Here is a 13741-nt window from a genome sequence, read left to right on the forward strand (position 1 = left end):
GCGTGACACTTTCCTTTTGTAGATACATAATATATAAACAAATATAAGCAAATTTAACAATTATTTGATCGAAATGTGTATTTGTATATACATACATATGTATATACACACGGTTTTATATGAATAAATAAGTAATATAACTTATACTTTTTCTGTTTGCGAATATTTCAAATTTGTAATTGTGAAAAAACAAAAACGCAATAAAAATCAAATTTTAATTTCCTACGATAAACTTGCATGTATAAACATTATATTTAACACGACTATTGTAGTTTTTTACCGCCATTTATTACATAATCAATTTATTATCACTCAGTTAGTAAGTCAATCATTAAACCGGCTTTTTTATTTTGTAGTACGATATATGTATATAGTAGATTAACAACACTTTATTACAGCATGCGTGTATTTGCTATTCACTAAAGATTTTTTTGTGAAATTATGCACACATGCATAAAATATAGTTTGTACATACATATGTATATAGATATGCGATGTAATATACAAAGTGTCTGTTAATAATATTTTGATTTTATTCTTATAGTTATCAGGAACTATACACGCACAAACATGTGTGTGTACATAAATGAGAATTATTATTCCCGCGAAATACCGTTAATTGTGTCATTGATTCATTATAAAAATCAACTTCTTAAGTAGACGAAAATTTGTTGTTATTGTTAAATTTTATATGAAATTCGTAGCGGAAGATGGCACATCGTTCTTCAGATTAGCTATATAATTTAATTGAACTGCGTTTAAAAGCTTCACATGATTAACAAACACTATAAGTAAAAATTTTCTTCAATTTAGCCAATCTGAAAAAAATTTACCTTCTTCTAGGGTAATAATAAAACTATTGTTCGAAGCTAAGAATTTAAATATTACGTAAGGCTATCTAAAATAAAGTACCCGATTTTCGAGACCACAATAATTTGGTAAAATTTGAAATTCTGTACTACCAGATTTTTTTACTTTGATTCAAAAATTAACTCCTAGTTTCAAATGCTAGTTGTGTCTAATTAAAAGCAATTTAATTAAAAAGCATAAAATTATTAGTTATTCAACAAAATTCTCATAGAAGGTGACTCATTTATATCAATTGCAAAAATAAGTTTCAATTTGTTATAAAAATTTTTTTTTTAACAATAATAATTAAAAACCATATTATTACAAAAAACAATTTCAAATCTCTATAAATTTATAATTAGATATTTATGTATGTAGGTAAAAATGTTTTGTAAAAGTTAATTACTTCCTTTGTTAACAACGGCAAAGGGCGCTCAAGTTATACTTCTGAATTCGGTTATGGCAATTCTCGTCAAATCATTCCAAAAACTAAATGTAACCTACTGTTGAAACTTCATTGCGGCTGATTAAAAGAAGTGACAAATAGCAACATAAGTCGAATTTTGTGACAGACGTAAATTTTCCCGTTGTTTTCAAAGAAGAGAGAGTTGATGAAGCTACTTTAATCTAAATCACAATTTCCTCTGCACTGATATATTTCGATTCTGATATACCTATTTCGATTTAAACCAATTAATCACACCTTTGAGAATAGCATAGTGTTTAATATATAAAATTTAGTATTTAATCTAACCATTTGGCAATTATGTCTCCGACTTTAAAAATAAAATGACGAAAGTCATATCACAATCAAGTGAGGTTTGTCTCGTACATACAGTCAGAATAAACCCCAATAATAACACATATTTATATTCTGTATTGTATTGTGTTTAAAATAAAATAAACGTTAATGGAATGAAACAGAGGTTCGTTTTTTTATAATAAAATGAAAAAAGAATTAAACTTAATTAACAGTAATATATATATATATATATATATATGTACATATAAACACATACGTATATATATATATATATATATATATATATATATATATATTTATATTTATATATATATATATTTATATATATGTATACCTACATAAATGTATAAAAATTTGTATTGTATGGTATCCATGGATGAGTTTTCATTTTGTTTTTTGAATTAAATACTGTGTGTGAAGAAAGAGTGAAATGCTATCGCTGTCAAATGCAAACTAAAGTTTGGCGTATGTGTGTATGTATGTAATTCACATACAAATTTTTCAATTTTCAATTACTCCAATCATATTAAAAATTTTAGACATGCGCTGTTGAAAGCGACAATCAACTATCAAGATATTTTTAATGTACATACAAACACATTGACTCAAAATATTGAAGCACACAAAATAAACAACAGTGAAAAAGTAAACTTTTCCATACGCATGGTTATATATCCATGTAAGAATATATTTCTGTTATAATGTATGGAAGAACGTTATACATTATAACATAAAATAAGTATAAACATAATTCGAAAGTTTTATGAAAAAATATTCAATATTCTTACCTAAATTATTTTTATAAGTTTTAGTCATGCAATAAATTCTCCCATAATTCACAAACTTCATTGTTTGGTTTTCATCTATACATGTATACATCTACATATACATATGTATGTATATCCTCCACGAAATTTTGGGAAAAAGTTTTACTATTCATTTTCATCATTATTTTTTTTTAGTACTTTCTTGCAAAACTCCTGCGCTCAGAAAAAGGCTAAAATTTTATATACTCGTACAATTAGTACATTAAAAAACGAACACTTCTTATCTTATCATCCCCCTGATTCCATCAAAATTTTAAGAACATGCTTTGTCTTGACCACATAAATATAAACAATTTTGCATTTAAAGGAAGGTACCAGCGTCAGCTTCGTTATCTTAAATCAGGAATTTTCATTATATTTCAGCCAAGGGGTACAACGGAAATGCTTTGATTCTTACACATTTTCTATGTCTTTCAATAATAATTATATTTTATAACAAAAACTATTCAGTCAACTTGAAAAATTTTTTATCTAACAGTTAGACTAAACTTTATCTACACAAAGTTTCTTTAACTAAAATCATACATTTAAGCGCTTCTATAAAATGTAGAAACTCTAATTAAAAGTTTAGGAAAAAGGTAAAAAGGTAAATTTATCTTTTTACAAAAGTTAAATTCAGCTCTAAATGGCATTTATTGACCTATTTATCAACGATTATCAACGAAGTTTAAAAACCTTTTTAGAAAATTTTTTGTTTCCTAATGGCTTAGTTATGTAAATTAACTACGTTTCAAATAAATAAATATTAAAAAGTGCTAAATTAATTTGTGTTAATACCGAATTTAAAATTCATTCCTTATACAATTATTGTGAAAGAGAAAAAAATCCAAACTTTTTTAATTTCTAAATTTATTACTAAACAATCTTCGGGTTCTTTTGGAAACCTTTTTCCGGGTTCCCTTTAAAATTCTCGAATTTTTCGAAAATGTATTGAAGTGCTCTACCAACTTCATTAGGTAATCTTTATCGCCGCCAAACCTCGAAAAAGGTCCCAGGGAGGTAAAAAAATGAAATTTGATCTTGCAACATATTGCAACACAAACGTCTTGAAACGTCCAAACCCAAAATATCGTACGAAAGATCTGAAAAAAATTTTGCATTTTTACAATTTTCCTTCTCTATAACCTACGAATATCTTATGACTTTTGCTCATATTTCTCTTATTTCGTCAGCTTTCCTTTGACTCTCTGAATATTAAACAATCAATTATAATAATATAACAATGCATACAAACATATTTCGCAAGCATACGATGTAAACAGATTATATTTTACACACATATTAATGCGTAATTTTTATATATTATTATATTTAAATGTACGTATATTTAAATCTGATTGAGCATAAACATGTATAATATGTATGTATATATACATACATATGTTAAAAATTCTATTTAAGCATATGTACAATTATATGCATATGCACATTCAATATTCTGTATATAACACCATACAAATGCCAACGCCCACAATACGTTTATAAAAAATATATAATGTTTGTACATGGAATACTATACAATACTTATATTCGAATTTTAGAGCAAGAAAAATTCGGACAATGACATTCAGATAAATCAGTATCCCATACAACAATAAAATACTTAATTATACGAGTATATTCACATACAAAACAACAAAAATACTATTTGTATTTTTGGTGATAGTCATAGGTATGTATCCATATATACAAAGGTATATTAAAAATAAAAAACTTAAATCTATTATACATACATTCTAAAAAAAGTATTTAGTAACAAAATAATACTTCTTAAAAATAAATGAAATCGAGATGTTCAGAGAATTCATAGACGGTTAGGAATGTATAGTAGCAACTAAAATATTACTTGTCTAACAAACGTTTATAAAGAAATACATTCACGAAAAATGCACAAAACACTAACTCAACTTCAATATGAATTTTCTGTATTTTATATTTTATTCTGAATTTATTAAAATTTAAAAATTTAAAAACAATTCTTCTCATGATTTCCCAAAAACTTGATATGGGGTTCACTGAACAATTCACAAAAAATATTTACAAATCCAATAAGTTTAATAAATTACATATTAATATAGCGAGACAATTCACAAGAAGATTAGGCGTCATTTACAAATCTATTTTAAATTTCAAGAAAATTAGTCAATAATATGAATCTTTATAAATTAATGATAAATTATAGAAGTTATAACTAGCATGTATCTAAAAATTATAAATAGAGTGTTAGTACAGATTAAATTTTTGAGACAAAATTTTTCTAGATATTTTTTTTATCAATTCGACTCTGTTATAATCTATTGTGTATAAAATTTGCATCCACCGGCCTAATACCGGCCTTCGTTCATATTTATCCTATATTTTTAATATATTAATGAAAGCTTAAAATAATTTCAGGAGTAAAATCTTCTCACAATTATTAAAATACTTATTAAAATACATCATAATATAATTCTAATTTTCTATTGATGTTCAATATATATTTTTATTGGTACATTTGATTATAAATTTTAAGTGAAATTACTTCTATAATCATTTCGATTTCCTTTATGAAAATATCACACTAAAATTTGTTAATGAATTGTTGACTGCAAACGAGATCATAAGCTTTAGAAATTTCCTGCAACAGTGCAGTAGAGCATCTTATTCAAAGTGCAGTCTAATATCTATTTTTAAAGGTACAATATATGTTAACAAAGCAATGAAATCAAGTAAAAGTTGGATTTAAAAATTATGTTTCATTCATTTTAATTACAGAAATAATTTAATCAAACATACATACATACGCATTGTGTACATGCATTCATAAACAAATGCTCCTGTAAATTAAGGCCAATAAGTACAGCTACATATAGTTTTATTATAATAAATATTTGTAAATGGGCTGAAAACTATAAAAAGATTTATTTCTATGCTTATTTATATAATGTTGTTCTTTACCATATTGTTCTTAAAACCTATAAATAAAAACAATTTTTATTATTTTTATTAAGGCAACAGAAAAAAACGAAAGGTAAAAAAACTTTATAATCTTTCGCGATTTTAATAATAAATGCGAAGAAAGTGACTTACGGTAATAAAATATTTGAAACCACATGGAAGGGGGTCGTAAAAAAGTATATACATATTAAACTTTAATTTAAGTTACTATTTAATTTTTTTTATTTTTTGAGAAAAAAAACGTAATAAAAATTCGAAATAATATTATATTTATAAAATTTTACTTAATTCATGGAATTCGCAATACAATAATTTTGTCACGAAAACTCAAACAAGATTCAGATGAAGTACTGACTCCAACAATCAAATTGGTTAATATGGAAATTGGTTTTACTTCTAAAAGTAACATACTTCTCAATCTTTTATTTAGGGAAGTTTTTAAAGAAATATACCACGTTTTAGATATTTACGAGTTTAAAACTTCTATTTTTATAGCTTTAAGCATTAAAAATAATCCAAAGATAACTTTAGTATAACCACATGTACATACACTTAATTTTTCACAAGTTGCGGAGAAGCCTTAGGAAAGAAGGATTTATACTAATGCGTGAAGCTTCAATTGCATTGTTAACTAGCTAACCCGTCGCGCTTTGATGCAATCATTGAAGAAGGGCGGGAGAGAAGGGACAGTTTATTTAACTGTTCTAGTGCTTTAACAAACTTCTTGAACACTTTAAGATCTTTCTTAATGATAACCCGCTTGATTGTACTAAAATTTTATTCATGTCAAAGATTTTTTGGAGGCCTTAAAACCTCCCTCGTGGAAACAAGTGCCCTCCTAATTTCTTCTTAAACGTACTAAAACCCAAAATATATAATACTAAGCGTATTCTTTTTTAATCATTTTTTATTGTGACCTCATCACAGGGCTAATTTACGCAAATTTCCCTTAAAAAATATTCTGCTAAATATTCACCGAATTAAAAACTTTTTTGTCACTCATTTCCCAAAGTAGAGCACTAATCAAAAAATCTCAATAATAATGTTTCTTTCTTCTACCTATAATAGCAAAAAAATTCAAAATTTTTACTTTATCAGGACGAATTTATAAATTTAATTTATTTTAATTTATTTACTTCTTTGGATAGGAAACATAGGAAAATAAAATATCCTTACGATAAAAATTAATAAAAATTTATAGTTTCCTTCCACGTTTGTTACAATATCATAATTTTTCTTTGTTTCCCAACAAATATTAAAAATTTATACAACGATGTGAACATTAATTCTCCAAAAAACACAAAATAGTAATTTTTTTTTTTTTTGCGATAACAAATACGAGTACACTATACATTTTTTATAAAGCTGGTGATATCCAAATTGAGGATTGTAATAATTTGATACTTAAATAAAAAAAAAGAAATGGTGACAAAAATAAAGATTGTGTAATAGTTCCATACTCATATTTCAAGGTGTTTTTAAGCATTTACGCTAAAACATATTTAAGCCTTTGGTTTGTTAAGCAATCAAACTTGTATGTTTTATTTCCAATTTTTGCGATAAGCGAGAATTACAAAAAATGTTTTCAAAGATGAAATTATGTTATAAGATATTTAAAATCTAATAATTTATATATACCGAAAAAAAGGAATCGTTTATAGAGTATTTAAATAAAACTTATATCAAATTCCATTTCTCAGGTCAAGTGTTTCAACTTTTAGAGGGTTCATTCTATTGAGATTTCTCTAGTTGAGTCGGTTTAGCTACAATCTGATACATAAAAAAATTAAGCTTTTGTAATTAAAATATGATGCACATATTCAAGACTCAATTCATCTATCGTAGGCTATTTATTGCACTCAATTCTTTGTACATTGACAAAAATTTTAAATTTAATTTTAGATTCGTTAATCTTTTCATTGAACCAAATTTTTAAATTGAAAATAGTAGCCAAAACAAAAAAATTTTCAAAACTTTGAATTAGTTCATTACATGCAAGTTGAAAATAAAATTTTACAATCAAAATAAAAGTAAGCTCAAAAGATTTTTACCATATGCTTTATTTTAAGGTATTCATATTCAGATCAACAGCTATTCTTGTTTTTGTGTTTTTATTTTTTTTGCAATAAAACGTAAAAAAATGTTTCTTATGCACTTTTATGACCTGCATAATGCACAAATTTTCTAACTCTAAATAAATGTATGAATAATTAAAAAATGAGAATATATTAATTCACCAGAAATATTCTATTTTGTCACGATAATATTACCAACTATTTCAGTGAATGAAAAAAACTGTGATTGAATAAAAAATCTATAAAACCATGAGTTCATCAAAAATTAAGAATCATAACAATTTGCATTTTAAAGAAAAAAAACTTCCTTTAAGCTTTATAGATGTGCTAAGAGGATTTTTACTAGTTTCAGTAAACTTACGTTAATTGATTTAAGTTAATTTTTCATTTGTTTGAAAAAACCGATTATATTCTAGCAAATTTATTATCACTCCAATACCTACTTGTGCAATACGTGGTTTCTGCTTATAAAACTACATAAGTATGAATGTAAGTTTATTGATGTAAAGGAAGTTGCAAAACTTGCCTGATTTTCTTTTTTTTTTCTTTTTAAAAATTTATTTTTATTTACTTTCAGTTTATGAAAATATTATATTATAGCAAATTAATTGAAGTTTTCCGGAACACTTTAAACGCGCATTCCACTGTACGACATTGACTTTCAATAATTTGAAATGAACATGCAATCTGCAAACGTCTGTATATTTAGATATTATATTATAGGTATATGTGTTTAAATTTTTATTATTGTTTTAAATTCAATAGTACATAATAGTTTTTTAATAGGTTAAAAAACGATAAATATACAATTTACAACTAATAGTTATATAAGAATCCGATTATGAATGTTGAGCAGAGTTTTGTCAACTAGTGGAGAAAGATCAATTTTCCTCTCTATGTGAAAGTCAGATATATTTATAAATGTTTTTTTCTTTTTTGCAAAGCATATCTTTGGTTTTTTTTTGCCTCCCGCTATGGAAAAACTTTTCCAAAACTTTGTCGTTCAGGGATATGCTAACAGATGCGATTGGTGAACTCGAGTGATTATCTTGTTGGCATATATAATAGTTTTGCATATATTTAGGAGAAATCTTGAAACAATAATTTCAGAAAAATTAATACTAAATATAAACCTTGAATTTTTTGGTTAATTAAAATTTAGTTAAGGCACAACGATTATTGTTACATTGTTTTTGTCAAGAAAGTGACTTAAAAATGCATAGGTACAGTAAAATTAAGAGCAATTCAATCACGTTTATTTAATTTTTTTTCCAATACAGGTATTAAAAATCATCAAAGACAAAAATAGGCGGAACCCAAACTGTCACCAGACCAAGCAATATTGGGAAACTTTAACCCAACCTAAAACGCGCCTGGATGATCATAACCTGCCAAAACTAATCAAACTGACTAACCATTAGTTTTGGTCTATCATATTTTTGTGTCTAGATTCCGTGAAGGAAAGCACGGAATTGCTCTCACAGCGCTTTAGGATGAATCGAGAGATCTCGTTCGCTTCAGTATTTTTGTCTAGATGGAATTTCAATAAAAAATAGCCTATAAATTTTTTATCAATTTTTTTAATTTTTTTTTACACTGGCCAAATTAAATTTACTGTTTTAAAAGCTCCTATTTTTTATTTTGTTTTTTTTTTATAGGGGCAACATTTATCGACAGCAGGAATAAATATAGAAGAAGCGGAAAAGCTGAGAATTGTGAATTCAGTGATTTACAAATTGCGTACAAACTAATCTATCTACAAACTCTACCTCTATTCATCTACAAATTTGAACATCAAACGCACATACACTGTAAAATTTTGTTGAAACCGACAATTTTTCAAATAAAATTTTGAAACGATCAAAAAATAATTTAACCTTATCATCATTTGGTCGTCATCAGAAATCAACCAATTACAAACTATTAATAGTAATAGTACCAATATTTTCCATTGTACAACTATCTTTTTGGGAAATTACAATAAAATACGTACTAGACAACAAGTTTTTCCAGTTTTTAAATTTATATGCTTGATTTATTTTTGAATGTGTTTTATATTAATTGATAAATATAATAATAAAATACATCATTATATGTTTACGTATACAATATTGTTAAACATATACAACATAATTATCTGGGTTTTATTATATAAGTTTCTAAACATACATACATACATAGTATGCGTAATATGTATTAGATTTCTTGAATATACATAATAAATATTTTAAACTCTTATACACATTTATATTTTAATTTTTTATTTGATCATATACATATACATTTCCAGATTAATGTTTATCATTTTCGTATACATACTTACATTACTAAATTAATCTTTGGAATAATTCATTAATAGGCTATAATAGATTAATAATTATACTATTATAATAAAACTAATACAAGTATAAATTTTAATTTATTTATAAATAATTAAGAAAAAAAAGTCTTTTATAATAACTACTACAGAATATTCAATTATATATATGTACATTTGAAAAGATTTAAGATATTTTAATGTATTATAAGTTTTAATGTTTATATTTTGCTTTAAATAAAACTATTTTTATATGTATAAAATACATACATACATGTACTACTTTATTTGCAGATTTCTCATTACAAAATTTTTTCTTAATTCTTCAAACTTTTCATTCAATGCGTAAATAAATTTTCATTTGTGCTATTCTTCACAAATTCAAATTGTTTTATATTAACCGAGATGGTTGATTTAAGAAAGTTACTTTATGATCCTACTTTTTGATATACTGAAACTTTTATATTTCAAATATATTAAATTTTCCGGTCAGACCAAAAAGTCTTCAAGTATTTTTGGTTGTTAGTTTACACAAATACAAAAACATAAAATTCATTCAATTGATATTCAAAAAAAGGAAAACAATTGTCAACAAAAAAAATTTATTAATTTTGTAAAATGCCTTAAAGAGTCAAACTCGAAAAAAAACATCATTTTTACATTAATAGGCTTATTGCTTGCAAGCTTCCTTAAAAACCTTTAAATTTTACGTAAATTGACAGAATGTTGCTACGATCATCGGGTGTAAAAGAAAGAAATCATTTCTTATTCATTAGGTAGAGCACAATCTAATTGATTTTCAACGAAAGATTTAGAATCGATGTTTTCTATACAATTTTTCTATTTACGTATCCTTAACATTCTTAAACCAAGCATCGTTATTACAGAAAGCTCTTAGAAATTATATAACTTTGGTCAATAACAATTTGTTCAGATAATTAAAGCTTTTATTTATTAATATTTTTATATTTTTTTATTTTAGATACTCAAAAATTGATTTGCATAATTGTATTTTTCATTTAAAATTAATTTTGTATATTAAACACTCTATATATTGTTGAAAACATAATTGAAAATATCATTTGTAAAAGCAGTTGGCTACAAATACGCAAAAAGTGCAAATTTTAAAATTTTTTTACTTTTTTACTTGGAAGTTATTTAGCTCTTATTTTATTTATGTATTGATAAACTTTTCTCTTTTTTTTATTTTAAATTTGGTAAACAAATAGAATAAAACATTTTTTTATTTCTTACAAACATCCATCGATACTATTTTTATTTATTGGTCTATTTAATGATTTTATAAAGCAATGATAAATTCATTTAAGAGGTTTGTTTACGAAAATTAAGTTTAAAACCATGTTTAAAAATTTTTAGACCAGCTGCAGCCTATCAGAAACCTGCTTCAAAATCATCATCATATTTCACCATTCTTAACACTTTTTTTGGCATTGAACCAAACAAACTGTTAAAAATTTATTACACTTTTTGTAGCGATGAAATTTAATGGTCTGAGATATACATTTGCGTATACACTAATGCATATTCTTGCTAATTATTCAATTCAAAGTTGATTTAAATATGCCAAATTTTCAAAAATGATTCATACCCGTTAGCGACAAAACTATATTAATTTAAATGCTATCGTGACATTGGTTCTAGTTGCTATACAATTCAAAAACTAATTTAATCAAACCTCTGAAACTATTGCATCTTAAGAACAGAAATACCGTAACAAACTCAAATGTCAATAATTAATACATATGTATGTATGAAAGTTTTCAAAGTATGATAACCGGTGGGCAATAATGTCTCACAATGTTGACATTAATTACAAAATCATTTTTCTAACGACACGCGTTATAGAAAGTATAGATGAAAATAAATTTGTTAATGAAAGCCCATGCCTCCACAAGAAAGAGGATAATGCAACACTTCGTATTATACCGTAACAAGAATAACACTCTTTCGTACTGCTGCGGAATAAAATAAAAAAATTAATTTAGCAAAGACACCTATGTATAAACCAAATTTATAAAATAAATTATTTAATATGACAAATAAAAAATATTACACACAAACTTTTGAAAGATCAAAAAATAAATAAAAATGTACAACGCCTTCTGACTTAAAAACATCATTTTGCCCATTTACACCTCCAACCTGTATGGGAATCTTTTTGGGTGTCCTTTTAAATATCAAAGAACCATTAATGAAATGCAGTATAATTTTGTCACTCATATTCTATCAGTCACTTCACTTGGGTTGATAGAACATTGAGGAGAAATATTTCGGTTTTCAGTATAAAATTTAAAATTTCGAAATTAATTTTATTTAGAAAATTTTTTAACAATTTTTAAATAAAATCTTGTGACGTTAAGTGATGAGACTTACAATATAAGAGAATTTTTGAAATAAAATATACAAATAGGGTAAATTAGTTTATAAAAAGTGAATCTTTACTAAGCAACAAATTTACATTAGATCAAAAATTAAATATCCTCAGTTATAACAAAATTAATACAAAATTAAAATTACTACTACATAATTATACCTAGTTTATGGTTTGAAACTAAAATTATTTTGATTTATTTCTTTATATTTTCTTTTATTAAGACTAGTTTCGAAATATTGTGTATCATTACGAATAAACTGTATACTAATTTAATAGACAATAAATGAATGTTTAGGTTAATCAAAACAAAATTAAATAAACATGATGAAATCAAATATAACTGTATGACGTTAAATTTATCAAACACAAAATAAAATTAATAATCAACAATAATTTAACGAGATTGAAAGCAGGAATATTTTACGAATTTTTGTATTTCACATTATTACGTTGTCCAAGTATTAAATCACAAAATAACATAATGTAGAGTAAGAACTTGTCTTTCAAAAATGTTAGGCTTTTGAAGTTAAAAAAGTTTCAAAATGAGGTTGAAAAATTAAGATTAACCTTAAAACTCATCAAGGTCCAAAATCATTTCTAAGACGCAGCACAGTACCGCCCAAGCGATACTTTATTATCACTTAAGAGGTCATCGGTTAAAAATCGGTTAGTATTGACCTATATTGAGGGTAACTGATTCTCTTCCCTTCTTTTCAAAAAAATAGAAACCAGCTATTCAGTTGTACCTCAGGGTAGACCAAAGCATTTTTACTAAAAAAAAAGGTATTCGTAAAAATTTAGTGAATTTATTTTCTTTCAACAATAACAATTTTGTTGGTTGACGTCTCAAAGGGTGCGACTATGAATTGGCAAAAGTTTTTCATAAAATAATTGACCGCTTCGTAAATGTTATTGGGCGAAATTTATCTATAGCAAATTTTCAAATGAAACTGTTTTAGTGTAGATTGACATGATCTATCTGACACGGCTCGTTATTATTAGAATTGTTAACAAAATGAAAAACGAGTTCACCAAAAACTTAACTGAATAATTTAAGATGCCTTGTTGCATTTATTTAAAAAGTTTAAAAGTTCAATCAAAAAATACCAGCAAGGTTACCGTTAACAATAGTGTTGGCGACACAATACTGTTGCCGACATGATTCTGTTATATTCGCCAAGGTTAAGATGATTCCACTCTGTTCAAATGTATATATAAGTTAACGTTGCACTATATTGCAATATATGTGTCAAGAATAATATACGTTATATGTATGTAGTTTATAATGATATATAGAAGACAATTTTTGTAGTTATATAATAGATATAGAACTGTACTTTTTTTGAGTGGCGCAATTATAAACTAAAAAACTTGTGACTTACTCACTAGCGCCTCTCGAAAAGATGTAATTACATTGTGTGTTCGTTGTGTAATTAAAAAAATGTGTTCTACATATCACTATGAATTATATACACAATGATAAAACATATCTCAAATTACTGGCAGTAAAATTTTCTTTCCATTTGAAAAAAAAAACAATAAACTAGCAAGTCGATATGCATATTTCGCTATTTAATA

At 25.3% G+C, this 13741-nt stretch overlaps 1 long non-coding RNA gene across 1 annotated transcript in view; it reads left to right on the forward strand.

Moving 5' to 3' along the window:
* LOC129616225 (uncharacterized) overlaps positions 1 to 9487 on the forward strand; it is a 37893-nt gene extending 28406 nt beyond the window's left edge. The window contains exons 2-3 of the long non-coding RNA XR_008697523.1: positions 8614 to 8674; positions 8732 to 9487. This is a non-coding gene — a long non-coding RNA (uncharacterized LOC129616225). The remainder of the gene's footprint in view (positions 1 to 8613; positions 8675 to 8731) is intronic.
* The last annotated feature ends 4254 nt before the right edge of the window (positions 9488 to 13741 follow it).

The sequence above is a fragment of the Condylostylus longicornis genome, unplaced genomic scaffold, assembly GCF_029603195.1.
Source record: "Condylostylus longicornis isolate FDR11 unplaced genomic scaffold, ASM2960319v2 ptg000163l, whole genome shotgun sequence".
NCBI lineage: Eukaryota > Metazoa > Arthropoda > Insecta > Diptera > Dolichopodidae > Condylostylus > Condylostylus longicornis.